General features: G+C 43.4%; 1 pseudogene; it reads left to right on the plus strand.

The window, feature by feature from the left end:
* Positions 1 to 22,475, plus strand: part of LOC141182693 (uncharacterized) — a 163,152-nt pseudogene that overhangs the window by 40,435 nt on the left and 100,242 nt on the right.

Consider the following 22,475-nt stretch of genomic DNA (forward strand, 5'->3'; position numbering starts at 1 on the left):
TCATTAATCACCCTAACTGTCAAAAAGTTTTTTCTAATATCTAATCTGTGTCTCCTCCCATTTAGTTTCATCCCATTGCTTCTAGTCTTTCCTTGTGCAAATGAGAATAAAGATGATCCTTCTACAATGTGACAGCCCTTGACATATTTGTAGACAGCTATTAAGTCTCCTCTCAGTCTTCTTTTTTGCAAGCTAAACATTCCCAAATCCTGCAACCGTTCCTCATAGGACATGGTTTGCAGACCAGTCACCATTCTGGTCGCTCTTCTCTGAACTTGCTCCAGTTTGTCTATGTCTTTTTTAAAATGTGGTGCCCAAAACTGTACACAGTATTCCAGATGAGGTCTGACCAAAGAGGAGTAAAGACCGATAATGACTTCACGTGATCTAGACTGTATGCTTCTGTTAATACATCCCAGAATTGTATTTGCCTTTTTTGCTGCTGCATCACACTGTTGACTCATGTTCAGTCTATGATCTATTAGTATACCTAAGTCTTTTTCACATGTACTGTTGCTTAGCTCTATTCCTCCCATTCTGTATATGCTTTTTTCATTTTTATTGCCCAGATGTAGTACTTTGCATTTTTCCCTGTTAAAAACCATTCTGTTGGTTGCTGCCCACTGCTCCAGTTTATTTAGGTCTTTTTGAATCCTCTCTCTCTCTTCTCTAGTATTAGCTATCCCTCCTAGCTTTGTGTCATCAGCAAATTTAATCAGTTTACCCTCAATTCCTTCATCTAAATCATTGATAAAGATGTTGAACAATACAGGTCCCAGGACGGAGCCCTGTGGTACCCCACTTGAGACATTCATCCAGCTGGATGTGAAGCCATTTACAACCACCCTTTGAGTCCGATCACTAAGCCAGTTATGAATCCACCTAACAGTTGCCTGGTCCATTGCATACTTGGTCATTTTTTCAATAAGGATGGTGTGAGATACTTTGTCAAATGCTTTGCTGAAGTCAAGATATACTATATCTACAGCATTTCCCTGATCCACCCAGTCAGTGATTCTGTCATAGAAGGAAATTAAGTTAGTCTGACATGACTTGTTAGTTACAAACCCATGCTGACTCTGGTTAATCACTTCATTCTTATCCATGTACTTACATACATGTTGTTTAATAATTTGTTCAAAGATCTTTCCTGGTATAGAAGTCAGACTCACCGGCCTATAGTTCCCTGGGTCCACCTTCTTCCCCTTTTTGAAGATAGGAACAACATTTGCTCTTCTCCAGTCTTCTGGGACTTCTCCTGTTCTCCAAGAATTTTCAAAGATTATGGAGAGTGGTTCTAAAATTTCTTCTACGATCTCCTTCAGTACTCTGGGGTGTAATTCATCTGGACCTGGAGACTTGAACTCATTTATGTTAGCTAAAAATTCCCTCACAATCTTTCTGTTTACAGATAACTTGGATTCCTCTATTCCTTTAAAAGGACAGTGAAGATCAGTTGATGTTACATTTTGTTTCTGAGAGAAAACAGATGCAAAATAGGAATTAAAAAGTTCGGCCTTCTCAACATCCTCTCTTACCATTTCTCCATTTTCATCCTGTAAAAATCCTATAGCATCTTTGACTTTTCTTTTACTTTTGACATACCCCCAAAATCCTTTTTTATTGCTTTTGACATCTCTTGCAAGCCTTAATTCATTGTCAGCTTTAGCTAACCTGATACGTGCCCTGCAGGATCTGCAGACTGCATTATAATCTTCTTTAGATATGCCTCCCTCTTTCCATTTAATAAACATTTCTTTCTTTCTTTTTAGCATGTGTTTAAGTTCTGTGTTCATCCATCCTGGTTTCCTTAAATGCTTCCCATTCTTCCTACTTTTCGGGATTGTTAACGATTGTGCTTTGAGAATCTCATTTTTAAAAATTTCCCATCCTTCCTGGACATTTTTGTCCTTAAGGACATCCAGCCATTGGATCCCTCCTATTCTCTTTCTGAGTCTCTTAAAATCTGCCTTTCTAAAATCTAACCTTGAAGTTTGAGTCTTCACATGTCTTCCTCCTCTAGTTATCCAAAATTCTATAATAGCATGATCGCTGCCTCCTAGGGTCCCAGCCACCTTTACCTCCTCAACCATTTCCTCCCTGTTTATAAGGATTAGATCCAAAGTAGCAGATCCCCTTGTTTTCTCCCCTACCTTTTGGAAGATAAAGTTGTCAGCAAGAGAGGATAAGAATTTGCTTGACCTGTTAGTTTTACTTGAGAGAGATTCCCAACAAATGTCTGGATAGTTGAAATCTCCCATGACCACTACGTCATATTTTTTGGAGAACTTGGTCATTTGATACATAAAGAGTTCATCCATATCTTCAGCTTGCCCAGGTGGCCTGTAGTAAATGCCTACAATGGTGTCCTTTCCGTTGTTCTCTCCTTGTATTCTTACCCAAACAGTTTCCACAGAACTCCCAGTCTCTGAAGCTTCAATCTCTGTGCAGATATACGCTTTTCTAACATACAATGCAACACCTCCTCCTCGTTTATCAAGTCTGTTTCTTGCAAATAAGTTGTATCCTTTTAGCCTTTTATTCCAATCATGTGTATCGTCCCACCAAGTTTCAGTGATTCCAATGACATCATATTCCTTTTCCTGCATTAGTAGTTCCAATTCTCCTTGTTTGTTGCCCATGCTTTGTGCATTTGTATAAAAACATTTTAGTTTGTGATTGGTTTCTCTTCCTCCCATATTTTTATTATTTAAATTGTTTTGTCTTTGTTCTTCCTTTCCACTTCCAGTAGCAGAGATCTCAATAGTATTTGTCAGTTGTATGGCTTTTTCTGGCCTTTTGCTTCCCTTCCCACATTGTTCTAGTTTAAAGCTCTTCTGATGAGTGTAGCAAGGCGACTTCCAAATACATGTTTTCCAGTCTTCGTAAGGTGCACCCCATCTCTAGCAAGTAGTCCATCGTATAGGTAATTCATTCCGTGATCCAGAAATCCAAATCCTTGTTGACGGCACCATCGACGTAGCCAGTTGTTCACCTGTAGAATCTTATTCCACCTCATTGTTCCATGGCCATCCACTGGGAGGATGGATGAGAAGACCACCTGCGCTCCCAATTCTTTCACTTTCTTGCCTAAGTCTTCAAAGTCACTGCAGATGGTTTCCAGGTCCTTTCTTGCGGTGACCATAGGTTCTACCAGTTTTATAAACCAGAATCAAGCCTCTATAACCCCACAGAGACGTATACTCGTCCCCCTGGGGCACACCCCTGGGTATTTATTGAACATCTAGGTTCATGCTTTCTATGTAAGCCATTTAAAAAGCGATTTTATAATCGAAGGCAAGATGAAGCTTGTTATTTAATGAAAATTATTTCATTACAGCATTCATTCCAACATCTTATTTAATAAGAAGATCCATTATCCCGTTCCTATTCTCCTCTTCATTATCCAGTAAGATCCTCTCGCAATCCAAGGTAAATACATGCACAGTAGCTTTACAAAAAAGCAACTAATCTATACAGGCCAGTAGCTACAGTCCTTATATATCCTACTACAGGTCCCAAACAGCTCTGAATCCCTGGAGGACTTACCAAATGGTCTATTTTTAACCCTTGGTTTTATACTAATTTATGTATCCATGACATCTCTAAATAGTGGTTTATGATTAATAAAATAATAAAATCCATCAAACAATTGTAAATTCTTCCATTACTACTCCCTACAATCCTCACTTATCCTCCTCAGTACATCAGCGCAGTGGTTTTATATAATTGATTCTATTCCCCTAGTGGTTTATGGTGACACAAACCATTTGCAGCAGACCTACTGAGTTCACTTACCAGCGCCCCAATTTTTAGATAGAATTGCAATAAATATTACACCTGTGCCATGATATATGTCTAAGCTGTGCGTGGCTGATGGCTGTAATATACATTTATTCACGCCTGCAGGAGATGTGTTGGCTCGAGCCCTGGTTTCATGGATTCACTCCATGTCATAAATTCCATTATGTTTTCAATCCTAAGGAATTCAGATTACTGCACAATCTCTCCTGAAATGGGGGCGCTAATACTTTCTCTACTCTTCTGGTCAGGACTCATAGTAGCTCCAATGGTCCACCATATATGAGTGCGACTCCAGTTTAGTGTTGGATTTCTCCCTTCATACATACGTTGTTGTTGGGGATGTTACATGTTTATATATTCTTTCTTTTTTTACACCTTCATTCTGTATGATGGTTTCATTGTGGTGGGATCGGCCGGCCTCACTTATGTGACTCTGTAACTCCCTGGTAGTCTTTCAAAAAGATCTCCATTGCCTCTTCCAAATGCCCGAGATCTAAATTTAAGACACCTCAGCTCTGCACTATTATAAAAGAGTTCACTTTAAATGTCTAATATTTCTTCTTGAAACTCATCTGACAGAAAATATTGTCTCTTACGATAGTTTAGATTGCCAAGAGCCACCGAGCCCCATACTCTAATTACCCCAGAGAGGTTTCTCCACTTGTTACCTGTTTTTCTCTGATGGAGACTGTTCAGTTTGATCGCTTCAGTAGATGTTTTATTGTCTATCATCACAGTTTTTGACTTCAGTAATCCTCTGATTTAACCCCTTCCTGCAGCCAGTTTTATGATTCTAATCAGACCCATTTTTCATATTTGACGTGTGTCACTTTATGTGGTGATAACTTTGGAATTCTTCACAAAAGATAATGGGAAACAAATGGACCTTACAAATTATTTTCCAACTTATTTTGAATCCGACAATACCCTATATACGGTTGTACACTACTGTCTGGGCACATAGCAGGTTAAGAAGGGAAGGAGCGCCATTTATCTATTAGGAATGCAGATCTTGCTGAAATAGTTCCCAGACACAATGTATTGGGGGAGCTGGTCTTGGTCACCTGGAAGCTTAAAAGATGGCTACCACAAACAGGCTTGTCACTATCTACCCTGTTTACAGATTTCACAAATTACTTTGCTCATCACCCCTCTACATGGATCTGGACCTACACAGAGACCCCAAGGTTTGGGCTACGGTGTTACCGGCTATTCAGTGGAGTGAGATGGGAAGAAGAATAGTCATGTAGCTTAGTCAGAAAATAGCAGAGAAAATACAAAATCAGAAGACACAAGAGTAGTCAGTAAATGGGCCGAGGTCACAACAGGAAACAAATACACAAGCCGGGAGCTGAGCACAGAGTACTGACCCAGAGGAGAACAAGGCTGTATCTGGCAGCTTCCGGCAATATGCTTCCAGCTTTAGTAGGGTGCGGTGCTTTCCAATTGGCTGAAGCAGGGAGCAGATTACTCCAGCTGGACAGCACACACACCCATACTGTCAGACTCGATGGTATTACAGGTACCAGCAACCCTAATCTTAGTGGCTGGACAGAAGCTGTACCTTTAACTCCTTATTTGGGAGGCAGAATGAACAAACAGTTGAACACCACGCTCCACTGCTTCATCCTATGAGGTTTTCTATTAGATAGTCATTGTCCTGGTGAATAAGTGATTTTTTTTATATAACTTGCCTTTTTTACAGACAATTTAAGTAGAAATGTTCAAAAATATAAAATTCAAGGATTTTTTATTAAAAAATAATAATTGGTTTTATTCTTGGCAGATGACTGTACCCGGAGATCAGAGGGACAGCTGACATCCTCAATTTTCAAATCCGATGACCTTGAGATCACACAGGATACAATTCAAGTGAATGCCATTACTCCAGATATACCATCATCCCTTCACAGCAAAGATCTGTCATCTGATCCTTTGACACAGGTCCTGTCTTCTGATTTATTACCGACTCCTAAGGAAAATCAAAGTCACAAAATAAGCATTAAAAAACAAACTGCGCCTAATGCAAAGAAGCCATTTTCACATTCAGAATATAGAAATAGTTTTCCTCTTAAAAAGTCTTTTCTTAAACATCAAAAAATTCACACAGCGAAGAATAGATTTTCTTGCTCCAAGTGTGGGAGATGTTTTAATCAGAAAAAATGTCTTGTTAGGCACCAGAGAACTCACACAGGAGAGAAGCCATTTTCCTGTTCAGAATGTGGGAAATGCTTTACAGAGAAATCATATCTTATCACACATCAGAGAACTCACACAGGAGAGAAGCCATTTTCATGTTCAGAATGTGGGAAATGTTTTACAGTGAAATCAAATCTTAACAAACATCACAAAACTCACACAGGGGAGAAGCCTTTTTCATGTTCAGAATGTGGGAAATGTTTTACAGACAAATCTACCCTTATCAAACATCAGAGAACTCACACAGGGGAGAAGCCTTTTTCATGTTCAGAATGTGGGAAATGTTTTACAGACAAATCTACCCTTATCAAACATCTGAGAACTCACACAGGGGAGAAGCCTTTTCCATGTTCAGAATATGGAAAATGTTTTAACTAGAAATCTGATTTTGATAAGCACCAGAGAATTCACACAGGGAAGAAGCCTTTTTCATGTTCAAAATCTAGGAAATGTTTTAACCAGAAAGCGCATTTTGATAACCACCGGAGAACCCACACTGGAGAGAATGCCGCAACTACACCCAACTAGTCTCTGTACAGACAAGAAAGGCCCTAACTGCACAACTAAAAACGCCACCACAGACCTAACTCCCTAATTAGTCGTTGAGGAGTTTGTCATACCTCCTGAGGAACCAGAGGGGAGGCTGCAACAAGGGGAAAGGAAAGTATTAAGTAAAATACGAAAAACCTGAATGAGAAACAAAAACACATTCATATAGGGCAAAGAAGGCAAGCTAAGGAGAACGACAAATAAAAGGAACAAGTATAATCTCCCAGAAACCTAACATTGTTAGAATTAAAAGGTACTGGGAGGGAAAGCAAACTGACCGGGAGGATAGTTTCACCTTTGTGGTGAAACTTACAAAATTCATCCTCACCAACTGTAAATGTAAAACCCGTCCATTTATAATGACCACGGACAAGATAAAGATTCCCAACTCACATCAGGACCACAAGATCCCAGGTACTTTCAGCTGCATAACGTCTAATGTAATGTACGTAATTATATGTACCAAATGTCCAACTGGGGGTCTGTATGTAGGGCAGATGGGGCAAAAACTTAAAAGAAAGATGAATTCTTATCGCCACACAAAAAAAGAAAAGATGAATAGATCTACTTGTGTCCACACATATTTACGGCCACAACTGCTTCTCCCTTTCCCATACTGATAGTTCTGCTTCACATCACTTGTCTTATCTATTGCATTATTCCTGTGCCCTGTTGTGTATAAATATGTGACTCTTCAGATTTTGTGTTATACTATGTCTGATGAAAGACCTGAGTAGTCTAGAAAGCTTACTGACTAATGGCTAACTGAAAAGATGGTGATGGTATCCTCCACTGAGGACTCTCAAATTTTAATATTTTTATCCATACAGCAATTTTAAGATCTCTCCACAGGTGTTCAATGGGATTTAGATCCAGACTCATTGCAGGTCAGAACTCTCCAGCACTTTGTTTCCATCCATTTTCTGGGTGTTTGAGGTCATTGTCATGCTGGAAGACCCATGATCTAGGACACAAACCCATCTTTCCGACACTAGGCACTACATTGTGACCCAGATTTCACGATGCCTTGCACATAGTCAGAGGCAGCAAAACAACCCCAAAACACCTTTGAACCTCCACCATATTTGACTGTATGGGTTGTAAATTTATTGATTATGCTGCGCACCTTCTACAAAGGAACATGCGGATCTCTAAAGATGGACTTATAACCTTGAAATTATTGATATTTTTGAACAATTTTGGTTCTCAAGTCCTCAGACAGTTCTCTTCTCCTTTTTCTGTTTTCTCCATGCTTAGTGTGGCGCACATGCATGCACACAATGAAAAGATTGAATCAACTTCTCCCTTTTTTATCTGGTTTTAGTTGTGATTTTCATATTGACCACACCTGTTACTTGCCACGGTTGCGTTTGAACAAGCTTCACATGCTTGAAACAAAGTTGTTTACCCACAATTTTGGCAAAGTGCCAACAATTTTGTCCGGCCTATTTTGTGTGAAATTATGTTCAATTTGCTTTTTTTTCTCTGTTTTCTTGTGTTGTTCCAATACACACAAAGGAAATAAACGTGTATAACAAAACTTGTAATTTCAATAATTTTCTGGGAGAATTACTTCATTTTCTGAAACAATTTCAAGGGATCCAACACTTTGACCATGACTTGTTTTTGTTGCTTTTTTAATATGTTGCAGCGTATCATCCTCTATGTGTTCAGCTATATTAGGAGGCTTGTAGCAAAGTCCAATTAACAGCTTTGCATTATTACCATTTCCATGAACATTACCCATACAGATTGTACATCAGGGATGCAAAACTCAAAACTTGCAGAGGGCCAAAATGAAAAACTTTGACAAATTCGTGGGCCAACCAGTATACAGTATAATGGGCCCCACATACTCCTCCATACATAAGAAACAAGAGGAAAAAACTTCAAGTCAGAGTCCCATATAATAGTGAAAAAATTACAAAATTTTATTAATTATAATTTATACAGGAAAAAAATATGAATCACAGAAACAGTTAATAGTAAAACAATGGAGGATCACTAATGAGGAGCATGAGACAAATTAACATGATTCTTTTCTGATGTAAATACATAATTGGGCTGCCAAAAAAATAAGAGTATATTGTTAAAATGCAGTGAAGCATTCCATAAAAGTGCAGGTGCTTATGAGGTAGGTCAGAAGTAGTTGCTATATAAGAGGTTAGTCATACTGCTGTCTATATATAGGTACTAATCTAGATGGCTCAAACCGGGGATAGCAGATCTTTATAAGTGGTATCAGTGCCCTGACCTCTTAGGCTACAGGGTAAAAGTACACTGCTCAAAAAAATAAAGGGAACACTCAACACATCCTAGATCTGAATGAATGAAATATTCTCATTGAATACTTTGTTCTGTACAAAGTTGAATGTACTGACAACAAAATCACACAAAAATCATCAATGGAAATCAAATTTATTAACCAATGGAGGCCTGGATTTGGAGTCACCCCCAAAATTAAAGTGGAAAAACATACTACAGGCTGATCCAACTTTGATGTAATGTCCTTAAAACAAGTCAAAATGAGGCTCAGTATTGTGTGTGGCCTCCACATGCCTGTATGACCTCCCTACAACGCCTGGGCATGCTCCTGATGAGGTTGCGGATGGTCTCCTGTGGGATCTCCTCCCAGACCTGGACTAAAGCATCCGCCAACTCCTGGAAAGTCTGTGGTACAACGTGACCTTGGTGGATGGAGTGAGACATGATGTCCCAGATGTGCTCAATCGGATTCAGGTCTGGGGAATGGACAGGCCAGACCAGAGCTTCAATGTCTTCATCTTGCAGGAACTGCTGACACACTCCAGCCACATGAGGTCTGGCATTGTCCTGCACTCAGAGGAACCCAGGGCCAACCGCACCAGCATATGGTCTCACAAGGGGTCTGAAGATCTCATCTCGGTACCTAATGGCAGTCAGGCTACCTCTGGCGAGTACATGGAGGGCTGTGCGGCCCTCCAAAGAAATGCCACCCCACACCATTACTGACCCAATGCCAAACCGGTCATGCTGAAGGATGTTGCAGGCAGCAGATCGCTCTCCACGGCATTTCCAGACTCTGTCACTGTCACGCTGTCTCTGCGTACAGGAGGTCAGGGGCCTAAGCTGACCCTAAGCTGGGGCCCTGACTAATCCCTCTACCTGGAGGTACTGTTAAAGGTACAGAGGTCCAGGCCACCAGCGTAACCCCTACCTCCTGAGGATCCCTGCACCTCAGTAATCTAGTCCTGAGAAGGACCCCGATCACAACAATAGGGGACAGGAAATAATATGCCAACACTCAGTACTTAGACGAACGAGACAGTACAAGGGTCAAACCAAAAACCACCTTGCATACAAAAACTACTCACAACAACAGAGGGAACACCAACGGGAAAGGAGATAAATGATAAAGCGAGGAAGGGAAAAACTACACCAAATACACTTAGCTCAGAACTCCAAAACACCACGATCCGCTCTGTTTGTCTGTATGAAATGCTTTCACCGACAGTTCCCTAACAGACCGGCAGGCATTTGAAGGAGTCCCACTACAGCAGCATTGATTGCAGCTGGGCGAGGCTGGACCTCGTCTAGCACAGAGAGAGAGAGAATTAACTCCCTCACTGCCGAAAAACACAAAGCACCAAAACCTCAGCTGCGAGAAGTCAGGCTGTGTAATCGTGACGATCTTCGTGGCGACACACCCGTGACAGTACCCCCCCTTCTACGAGGGGCCTCCGGACCCTCAGGGCCAGGTTTATCCGGGTGAGTCGTGTGGAAGGCCCGAACTAATCGGTCTGCGTTAATATCCGACGCAGGAACCCACATCCTCTCCTCAGGACCATACCCCTTCCAATGAACCAGGTACTGAAGGGACCGGCGATTAAAGCGTGAATCGATGACCCTCGATACCTGGAACTCCAAGTTACCATTGACCACCACTGGAGGGGGAGGTAAAGGTGACGGTACCACCGGCGCCACATACCTCTTAAGCAACGATCTGTGGAACACGTTGTGAATTTTAAACGTAGGGGGGAGGTCAAGACGGAATGCCACCGGATTAATTATAGAACTGATCCTGTACGGCCCGATGAACCTGGGACCCAGTTTCCAGGAGGGAACCTTAAGTTTTATATTCCTGGTAGACAACCATACCCGATCGTTCACACTTAGGTCCGGACCAGACACTCTCCTCCTATCAGCCATACGTTTGTATCGGTTCCCCATAGTATTCAGATTCTTCAGCACCCCTCTCCATACTGAAGCGAGTGATGAGGAAAATCGTTCCTCCTCAGGAACCCCCGAAGAGCCCCCCCTACTGAAAGTACAAAACTGGGGGTGAAAACCATATGCCCCAAAAAATGGGGACTTACCAGTGGACTCGCTCCGCCTATTATTAAGAGCAAACTCTGCCAGAGGTGAGAAAGAAGCCCAGTCCTCCTGGTTCTCTGACACAAAACACCGGAGATATGTCTCCAAGCTCTGGTTCATACGTTCCGTCTGACCATTGGTCTGAGGATGAAAAGCCGATGAGAACGATGAATGCATCCCCCGCCGTGTACAAAATGCCTTCCAGAATTTGGACACAAACTGAGACCCCCGATCTGACACCACCTCGGAGGGTACCCCGTGAAGCCTCACAATCTCCCCAATGAACACCTGCGCAAGAGTTTTAGCATTAGGAAGAGCAGGAAGAGCAATAAAATGTGCCATCTTGCTGAACCTGTCCACTACAACGAGTATGACCGTTTTACCCGAAGACGGCGGGAGGTCCGTAATAAAGTCCATAGACAGATGAGTCCAAGGACGCTCCGGGATCTTCAAAGGTAAGAGGGCCCCAGACGGACGGGTATGTGGGGTCTTAGAGCGCGCACAAACCCCACAGGACGCAACAAAAGTTACCACCTCCTTATGTAAGTTAGGCCACCAAAACCGACGCGAGAGGAGATCCACCGTTGCTTTACTCCCTGGGTGTCCTGCAAAAACTGAGTTATGGTGTGCCTTGATCACCTTTTGTCGCAACTGATCTGGAACAAACAGTCTCCCTGGAGGTCCAACAGGGGCGTCCCCCTGAGCCTCCAATACCTCCTCCTCAAGCTCAGAGCATACTGCCGAAACCACCACCCCCTCATGAAGGATAGGAACCGGGTCGTCCGTATTCCCGGCCCCAGGGAAACTACGAGATAAGGCATCCGCCTTTACATTTTTTGACCCAGGACGATATGTAACGACAAAATTAAACCTGGTAAAAAACAATGACCACCTAGCTTGTCTGGGATTCAGACGTTTTGCGGACTCCAGATATAGCAGGTTCTTGTGATCGGTGATGACGGTGACCGGATGGACTGCCCCCTCTAAAAAATGGCGCCACTCCTCAAAAGCTAACTTAATGGCTAAGAGTTCCCTATTGCCGACATCGTAATTCCTCTCAGCGGACGACAATTTTTTAGAGAAAAAAGGCGCACGGATGCCACTTACCAGGGGACGAACCTTGTGACAATACTGCTCCCACCCCTACCTCGGAAGCGTCTACCTCTACAATGAATGGCTGTGACGCATCAGGTTGAATGAGTATGGGTGCCGAGGCAAAACATTTTTTCAAGGAGGAGAATGCTTGACAAGCCTTGTCAGACCACCTAGAAAAATCCGTCCCCTTTTTAGTCATGTCTGTGAGAGGCTTAACCATGGACGAGAAATTACGAATGAACTTCCGGTAATAATTAGCAAACCCCAGGAAACGTTGTAGTGCCTTAAGATTCTCTGGCCGATCCCACTCAAGAACTGCCCGCACTTTCCCAGGGTCCATACGAAAAGCGGACGCTGAAACCAGGAAGCCTAAAAACTGGAGTTCCTGTACGGCGAACACACACTTTTCCCATTTGGCATACAGTTTATTATCCCGCAAGATCTGTAACACCTGCCTAACGTGCTCCTGATGAGACACCAGATCCGGCGAGTAAATTAAGATATCCAGATATATGACAACAAACTGTCCCACCAGGCGGCGAAAAATGTCATTAACAAAGTGTTGGAAAACCGACGGGGCATTAGTCAGACCGAATGGCATGACAAGGTTTTCATAATGCCCCTCCGGAGTGTTAAACGCCGTCTTCCACTCATCCCCCTCCTTCATCCTAATCAGACTGTACGCCCCCCTAAGATCCAACTTAGAGAACCATTTGGCGCCCACGATCTGATTAAAGAGATCGGGAATAAGTGGGAGCGGATACGGATCTCGGACCGTAATCCGATTAAGTTCACGGAAATCCAGGCTAGGGCGTAGGCCTCCATCTTTCTTCTTAACAAAGAAGAACCCCGCGGCCACCGGTGAAGATGAAGGTCTAATATGCCCCTTAGCCAGACTTTCTGAAATATAATCCTTCATGGCCTGCCTCTCAGGACCAGAAAGGTTATACAACCTAGCTTTAGGTAACTTGGCCTCAGGGAGCAGTTTTACAGAACAGTCATACTCGCGATGAGGAGGTAGTTCCTGACACCCTTTCTCCGAGAATACATCCTCAAAGTCTGCCAGAAATGGAGGCAAGACCCTAGGAGTAACCGCACCGATGACCGTATTCATGCAGTTTTTATTACAGAATTTTCTCCATTGGCTTATCTCTCTGGATTGCCAATTAATAACCGGGTTATGCTTAGTTAACCAAGGAAGGCCCAACACTATAGGAGTGGGAAGACCCTCCAACACGTAGCAAGACAACAGTTCTTTATGTATCGCCCCCTCTTGAAGTTTTACGTTATGCACAGCTTGCAAAAAACTTCCCTGACCGAGAGGCCTGGCATCGATCGAGAATATGGGGATGGGTTTAGCCAACTCACTCAATCGCATACCTTGAACCCGGGCAAACCGAGTGTCCACCAGATTAGCCCCGGCCCCACTATCCAGAAGAACAGATATCCTCTCAGTTCTCGTACCCACCACCACCTCCGCCGGAACGAGAAACTGAGACGAACCTAGGGACGAAATGCCTACTCCCAGATTGCCGTCCACCACACAACCTGGGATCAACAGTTTTCCGACGACTCTGCAAGGGACGGGATGGACACCCCCCAATAAAATGTCCCTTTCTCCCGCAGAAGAAACACCTTCCTGTCTTATGGCGCACCACCGGTCCCCTCCCCCGAAATGATGTACCTCCTAATTGCATAGGCTCCTCTGGACTGACCAGGGGAACCTCCATATGAGGGGACCTTGTAGGAGGTGGAGTCATCACAGGGGGCGGAGTTACCCCGCACCTCTCCCGAAGCCGTCTGTCAATGCGAATAGCAAGGGCCATAGCGGCTTCCAGTGACGCGGGAGAGTCATACTGTGCCAACACATCCTTTAATTTGTCGGATAAACCTTGACAAAACTGGCTCCTAAGAGCCGGGTCATTCCACTGGGTGTCCGTGGCCCACCTACGGAACTCCGAACAGAATTCCTCCGCCGGACGATCTCCCTTCTGGATCCTACGTAACTTAGATTCAGCAAGGGAGATCCGATCCGGGTCATCATATACGAGACCCAGAGCTGCAAAAAACCTATCCACTGACTGGAGAGCTGGGGAGCCCGGGGGAAGAGAGAACGCCCAAGATTGTGGGTCCCCTTGTAGGAGCGAGATGACAATTCCCACCCTTTGTTCTTCACTCCCCGATGACCGAGGCCGCAGCCGAAAGTACAACTTGCATGCCTCCCGGAAAACAAAAAACTTGTCCCGCCCCCCAGTGAACCTGTCAGGGAGAGCTACTTTAGGTTCTGGTCCGGCTTGCTCCTGGGGATACAAAACCTTGGACCTAATGTCCGCCAGCTCCATGGACAAACTCTGCAACTGCCGAGCTAGACTGGCTACTGGATCCATGGTAGCTGGAGAGAATCTTAGTTGGTCGGTGAAAATGTCACGCTGTCTCTGCGTACAGGAGGTCAGGGGCCTAAGCTGACCCTAAGCTGAGGCCCTGACTAATCCCTCTATCTGGAGGTACTGTTAAAGGTACAGAGGTCCAGGCCGCCAGCGTAACCCCTACCTCCTGAGGATCCCTGCACCTCAGTAATCTAGTCCTGAGAAGGACCCCGATCACAACAATAGGGGACAGGAAATAATATGCCAACACTCAGTACTTAGACGAACGAGACAGTACAAGGGTCAAACCAAAAACCACCTTGCATACAAAAACTACTCACAACAACAGAGGGAACACCAACGGGAAAGGAGATAAATGATAAAGCGAGGAAGGGAAAAACTACACCAAATACACTTAGCTCAGAACTCCAAAACACCACGATCCGCTCTGTTTGTCTGTATGAAATGCTTTCACCGACACTTCCCTAACAGACCGGCAGGCATTTGAAGGAGTCCCACTACAGCAGCATTGATTGCAGCTGGGCGAGGCTGGACCTCGTCTAGCACAGAGAGAGAGAGTTAACTCCCTCACTGCCGAAAAACACAAAGCACCAAAAACTCAGCTGCGAGAAGTCAGGCTGCGTAATCGTGTCGATCTTCGTGGCGACACACCCGTGACAGTTACGTCTATCACATGTGCTCAGTGTGAACCTGCTTTCATTTGTGAAGAGCACAGGGCGCCAGTGGCGACTTTACCAATCCTGGTGTTTTGTGGCAAATGCCAAGTGTCCTGCACAGTGTTGGGCTGTGAGCACAACCCCCATCTGTGGACATCGGACCCTCATGGAGTCGCTTTCTAACCGTTTGTGCAGACACATGCACATTTGTGGCCTGCTGGAGGTCATTTTGCAAGGCGTCTGGCAGTGCTCCTCCTGTTCCTCCTCGCACAAAGGCGGAGGTAGCGGTCCTGCTGCTGGGTTGTTGCCCTCCTACGGCCCCCTCCACGTCTCCTGGTGTACTGGCCTGTCTCCGGGTAGCGCCTCCAGCCTCTGGACACTACGCTGACAGACACAGCCAACCTTCTTGCCACAGCTCGCATTGATGTGCCATCCTGGATGAGCTGCACTATCTGAGCAACTTCTGTGGGTTGTAGAGTCCGTCTCATGCTATCACGAGTGTGAAAGCACAACCAACATTCAAAAGTGACCAAAACAGCAGCCAGAAAGCATTGGTACTGAGATGTGGTCTGTGGTCCCCACCTGCAGAACCACTCTTTTATTGAGGGTGTCTTGATAATTGCCAATAATTTCCATCTATTGTCTATTCCATTTGCACAACAGCATGTGAAATTGATTGTCAATCAGTGTTGCTTCCTAAGTGGACAGTTTGATTTCACAGAAGTTTGATTCACTTGGAGTTATATTCTGTTGTTTAAGTGTTCCCTTTATTTTTTTGAGCATTGTATATCCTAATACATATTAAAGCCTAGAAAATGCACCTAAGTAGGAAAAAAGATTAAAGAACGACAGCAAAAAGAGTAGCATGAATCCTATAGAATACTTACAGCCACAGTACATACCAAAAGTTTAGACACACCTCATTTAAAGATTTTTCTGTATTTTCATGACTATGAAAATTGTACATTCACACTGAAGGCATCAAAACTATGAATTAACACATGTGGAATAATATACTTTACAAAAAAGTGTGAAACAACTGAAAATATGTCTTATATTCTAGGTTCTTCAAAGTAGCCACCTTTTGCTTTGATGACTGCTTTGCACACTCTTGGCATTCTCTTGATGAGCTTCAAGAGGAAGTACCCGCACAGCCAGCGCCGCTCCCCAATCCTCACTAACACGGTTCGCTGATTGGTCGCAGCCGCCGGCCGCGACCATTCAGCGATATTGGCACCAAATTTAAACACCGCTCTGCTGATTGGTCGCGGTCGCGACCAATCAGTGATATTGGCGCGAAATTTAAAATCTCGCTTCCGTGATTGGTCGCGGCCAGCCGGCCACGACCAATCAGCGACTGGCGCAGCCCGGCTGCGAATTGGCGTCGGATTTGAAACATGCAGGCCACCGTCGGGAGATCAGCGGCGATGCAGCTGGGAGATGAGCGGTGCTAAACGGTCATCTCCCGGCTGCTCGCAGCAGAAGTACCCCGACCGGCGGCCTCGCTCTGCGGTCCTCCCTTCACACTTGCCGTCGGGAGATCAGCGGCCCTAGCCGCTGATCTCCCGACGGTAGCCGCATGGAGGTCAGCGGCAATGCAGCCGGGAGATGATCGGTGCTAGCCGGTCATCTCCCGGCTGCTGGCAGCGGAAGTACCAGCACAGTCAGCGCCGCTCCCCAGTCCTCACTAACACGGTTCGCTGATTTGTCGCAGCCGCCGGCCGCGACCAATCAGCGATATTGGCGCCAAATTTCAAAACCGCTCTGCTGATTAGTTGCGGCCACAACCAATCAGCTATATTGGCGCCAAATTTAAACAACGCTCTGCTGATTGGTGCCGGCCGCGACCAATCAGCGATTTTGGCGCCAAATTTAAACACGCTCTCCGGCCAATTGCCGCCGGATTTAAAATAAGTATGCCACCGTCGGGAGATAGCAGGGCTGACTCCGCCCATGTGGTCATGTGACTCACCAACTGCCCATAACGTACTGAACATGTTTTGTCAGTCACAGTGTGTGATGTACTTCTGTCACGTTCAGTGAACACGTTCTGCCAGTCACAGCGCGCTGAACAGATACTTCTTTACTGCACGTTATCACAATTTACGCTTCCTGTCTTCCAATGGGTCGTAAGCGAAAATACACCACTGAGGATGACAGAAAAGTAGCAGAAGCAGCAAGGAAACGACAACGTCGAGAGCAACAGACACCACAACACACTGCCGCCAGACAAGCCCAGGATGCGGAATCTCACAGACAACGTTGGGAACGGGAGACACTGCAACACACTGCCACCAGACAAGCCCAGAATGCGGAATCTCACAGAAAATGTCGGGAACAGGAGACACCACAACACACTGCCACCAGACAAGCCCAGGATGCGGAATCTCACAAACAACGTCGGGAACGGGAGACACCGCAACACACTGCTGCTAGGCATGAATGCGATGCGGAATCCCATAGACAATGTCGGGTGACTGAATCTCCAGAATCCAGGGCAAACAGACAACAACACGATCGCCAAATTTATAAAAAACTAATGCTCTACCAACTAAGGCAAACCCAGCAGAATATTCAACAACTTGCGCGTTACGTAACAGACAATGGAACTATAATTATTCAACACTACTGTGGGAATATGGTTGCAGTTTGCTCTAAAAGCGACTGTCTGAATTTCATTGATGAAAAACCATCTGACAATCAGTATACTCAATGCTGCCAAAAAGGAAAAGTTATGCTACTGAGACATCACTACTCAGATTTGTTTGAGCACTTGATGAAAGGAAAGCATGAACACAGTAGAAACTTTATGGAAAATATCAGAAGTATCAACAGTTGTCATGCGTTTGCTTCATTTGGTGCCAACATTGCACCGGCCCCTGGATTCGGACCGTATTGTTTTAAAATTCACGGCCAGATCTACCATCGCACTGGAACACTTCACCCAGAAATAGGACAACCACCAAAATTTGCACAATTATACATCTTTGATACAAATGAGGCTACAGAACAAAGGATGAACCTGAAAGAAAATTAAAAGTGTAATGCTGAACTGATGAACCTGATTGCCGTACAGTTACAAAAAATCAGCCCATTTGCTGCCGCATATCGCATGCTAAAATAAGTCGAAACTGAGGAGGAACAGAGGGCTATACAAAATGGGACTAAAATGACTTCTATTATCATGACCATTAAACAAGAACGTAAAAAGATCCCCGATGTTACAACAAACCACGTGTAAGTGAGGTCGCAGTTGTTTTTAAAAACGTTGATGGAGAGCCTCCTTTTCAAAGGGATATATTAGTCCATCTTAAGCCAGACCAAAACAACCCTTTCATTCCTAAAACACAATGAATTGATGCTCTTCTGTATGCGCTATTCTTTCCAAGAGGTGATCAAGGGTGGCATGAAAACCTACACCAGCAAAGAACTTCAAGAAGAATTACGCAACTGCAGTACTACAGTTTTCTTCTGTCTGTCCGAAATTACTTCAATCCTATTTTAAACTGTGGTAAACTGACACAACAGTACTTAGTCAACGCATACGTTAAAATTGAAGCTAATCATCTAAATTTCATACGAATGAACCAAAAACAACTTAAAGTTGAAGACTACTGCGTTCTTCAAGAACATTTGCAAAAACAATCAATTCAAAAGGGAATTCCAATTGGAAAAACAGTAATTCTCCCGTCGTCGTTTGAAGGTAGCCCCCGCAACATGCAACAGCGTTATCAAGATGCAATGGCAATACTAAAGTATGGAAGACCAGACATTTTTGTAACAATGACCTGTAATCCTAAATGGCTAGAAATTACCGAAAATCTAGAACCCTGGCAGCAAATTGAACACAGGCTGGACTTAGTTGCACGCGTATTTCGACTAAAACTCAGCAGCAAATTTGAAAGACATCAAAAATGGGCTTTTTGGAACAGTCATAGCAATGGTACACGTCATAGAGTTTCAGAAACGAGGTCTTCCACATGCGCATACACTAATTATCTTAGACTTGGATTCCAAGTTTCGCACGGAGGAAGAAATTGACAACATAGTGTGGGCTGAAATTCCTAACCAAGAAAAGTATCCTGAATTGTATAATATTGTAGTCTGTCATATGGTTCATGGCCCAAGCTTTGCAGCAAATCCAAAAAGTCCATGCATGTAAAACTGAAAGTGTACAAAAGGGTTTCCTAAGCAGTTGAAACAGCACACTGTTAAAGATTTGGATGGCTACCCATCCTACCGGCGACAATACATTGATAACATTGTACGCAGCAAAAAAATTATAAATAACTCATGGATAGTCCCATACAACCCGTACTTATTAAAACGCTACAACTGTCACATCAACGTTGAAATCTGCGCTTCAATAAAAAGTGTAAAATATCTTTTCAAGTACATCTACAAGGGGCATGACAAAGCTAACGTCGAAATACAACAGAAAACAGTCAATCACGATGAATCAAGTTTTGTTGACTCAAGATATGTGAGTGCTCCAGAAGCTGCTTGGAGGATATTTGCGTTTCTAATGCATTCACAGTCCCATGCCATTATACGTTTAGCTATTCATTTACCAAATCAACAGCAGCTTTATTTATTTGAAAATACTCAAAGATGTCTCAAAAACTTTAAGCACAACGTCAACATTAATGGAATGGTTTTAGCTGAACCAACATGAGGAAAACGTTAGGCAGTATTTGTATCGAGAGATTCCAGAGCATTACGTTTGGAATAAAACTTGGAATCCAAGACAACGAGGACTTAGCAGAATAATTAGACGCATGTATACTGTTAGTGTCAAGGATCAAGAAAGATATTGCCTACGGCTGTTGCTACTGCATGTCAAAGGAGCTAGAAGTTACGACGATTTGAAAACAGTTAACGGAGTATTGCACGATACATTTAAAGCTGCAGCTTTAGCTTTAGGACTTCTATTGGATGATACTGTGTGGACACTTACTTTAGAAGACGCAGTTACCCTACATATGCCTAAGAAACTACGCGAGTTGTTTGCCTACATTTGTGTATTTGGACCACCTACAAATCCGGCTCAACTTTGGACAAATTTCAAAGAACATATAATAGAGGATTACTGCTTACGTCTTCACAACAGAAGTGGAAATTGTCAAAATTGCGAATCTTATGCCATGCAAGATGTCCAAAATGTCCTACTACTGCATGTAAAAACATTTTCAGACTTTAATTTGCCACAGCCTGCAAGTCAAGTTCCACAAATTCAAGAGTATGACGAAGCTTATGAATTATTGTTGGCAACAGAGAAGAAAAACTCCTTAAATCAACAACAACGGATTGCATATGACACTATTGTGAGCGCTGTAGAAAACCAAGCCGATCCAACGCCAAAATGTTTCTTTATTGACGGTCCTGGAGGCAGCGGTAAAACATACCTCTAGGAAGTTCTAATGCATCACGTTAGAGGGTTGGGAAAAGTCGTATTGCCATCGGCTACAACAGGTATTGCAGCAAACCTTTTACGAGGAGGTCGCACTATGCATTCACTCTTTGGGATACCAGTTCCAGTCAATGAAATCTTCGTTTCCAGAATCAAACAAGACACATTTGCAGGAAAACAGTTAAACAGTGCAAATCTTTTGATACTTGATGAGTGCACCATGGCACCCAAATATGCTTTGAGCTTAATTGACAGACTTCTGCGTGAAGTTATGACTACAAATGTTGCAGAAAAAAATGAAATTCCTTCTGGAGGTAAAGTTTTTGTCCTTGGCGGAGATTTTAGGCAATGCCTTCCAGTTGTACCAAATGGAACAAGAACAAATATTATCGAGTCCACCTTAAAAATGTCTGACCTTTGGAAACAGTTTAATAAACTCCAACTAATTAACAGCATGCGATCTTCTGACCCAGAGTACAGCAACTGGCTTCTTAAACTTGGTAATGGTGAACTTAGCAATGAATATAACCTTGGAGAAGACATTATTGAAATACCAAAAGACATGTTGTGCGCTGACTGCATCGTAAGTGATGTTTTTGGACAACGTGTTGAAATTGATGTGAACGACCAAAGCAGTGTTGAGAGGGCCTCTTCCTAAGCAATTCTCTGTCCCAAGAACGATGACGTAGCTCTGCTAAATTCCCGTGTGATGGATAGAATGCCTGGAGAGTATAAATTATACAAAAGTGATGATTCGGTGGATGTAGACAATGAAGTTGAAAGAGAGCATTATCCAGTTGAATTTTTAAATAGTGTTACGCCATCAGGAATGCCATCCCACAGACTACAACTTAAAGTTGGAACAATCGTAATGTTGCTGCGGAATCTAAATACCAGAAATGGTCTATGTAATGGAACTCGCCTTATTGTTACTGGACTCCATTCCCACATAATTCAATCAAGAGTGATCACTGGATCTTCAAAAGGAGACGAAGTGTTCATTCCACGCATTGATTTATGTCCTTCGGACACCGGATTTCCATTTAGGCTTCGACGTCGACAGTTTCCAGTAAAACCAGCATTTGCCATGACAATAAACAAGTCACAAGGTCAAACTCTACACCGTGTTGGCATATATTTACCGGAGCCCGTTTTTGGTCATGGACAACTCTATGTTGCATTTTCAAGAGTTAAGATGAGATCCAATGTCAAGGTGCAAGTTTTGGATACCCATTTACAAGGAAAGTTGCTTACAGATAGTCCAAAAGTATTCACCAAAAATGTCATGTACAAAAATATTTTAGGTTGATATTGTTAAGCAATATATTCTAGGGTCGTACTTGTTTTGTCCGATGATTTATTTTAAAATAGTTAGATATTCATGGAATAGTTTATATATTTCGATCATCTGTTTAATAATTTTGTTCAGTTGTATTAAGTTCTAGCAATAATATTTAATAATAAAGTATTGTTTTACACAGAAAATTCTGTGTATTCATTGTATTATTCTTAAATCTTCATAGCGGCATCTGCAGCATGTGCTACTAAACTGAATGCAGATTTGTGCCTCTCCACACACTTAGTCCTGGCGTGGAAAGGACCGAATCTACAGACAGCAGCAACTCAGAGCAGTATCTGAGAGCGCGTGCTGTGCCTCAGATCCTGCCAGGAGCTGCTGAAAACAGAACAGACAACGCTGGAGAGGAGAAAAGGAAGCAAGGTGTGTATTAGAGTTTAGTTTTTTAACTGTGCTGTGGAGATCGGGGAATGAGTAGGTCATACAAAACCACGATAAGGCGGCCATACAAGCTAGGATGAGGAAGCCGTACAATCCAAGAAAAGGCAGCCATACAAACCAGGATTAGGGGAATGACGGAGCCATACAAACCACAATTAGGGAATGAGGAAGCCATACATACCAGCATATGGAAATTTAACAGTAGGTGCTGCATTTCCCACCCTAGGTTTATCCTCAAGTCAATAAATTGTCCCTTTTTTTTTGTTGAAAAATTATGGGTCTCG

The sequence above is a fragment of the Phyllobates terribilis genome, unplaced genomic scaffold, assembly GCF_046119375.1.
Source record: "Phyllobates terribilis strain yellow unplaced genomic scaffold, ASM4611937v1 Scaffold_35__1_contigs__length_13245226, whole genome shotgun sequence".
NCBI lineage: Eukaryota > Metazoa > Chordata > Amphibia > Anura > Dendrobatidae > Phyllobates > Phyllobates terribilis.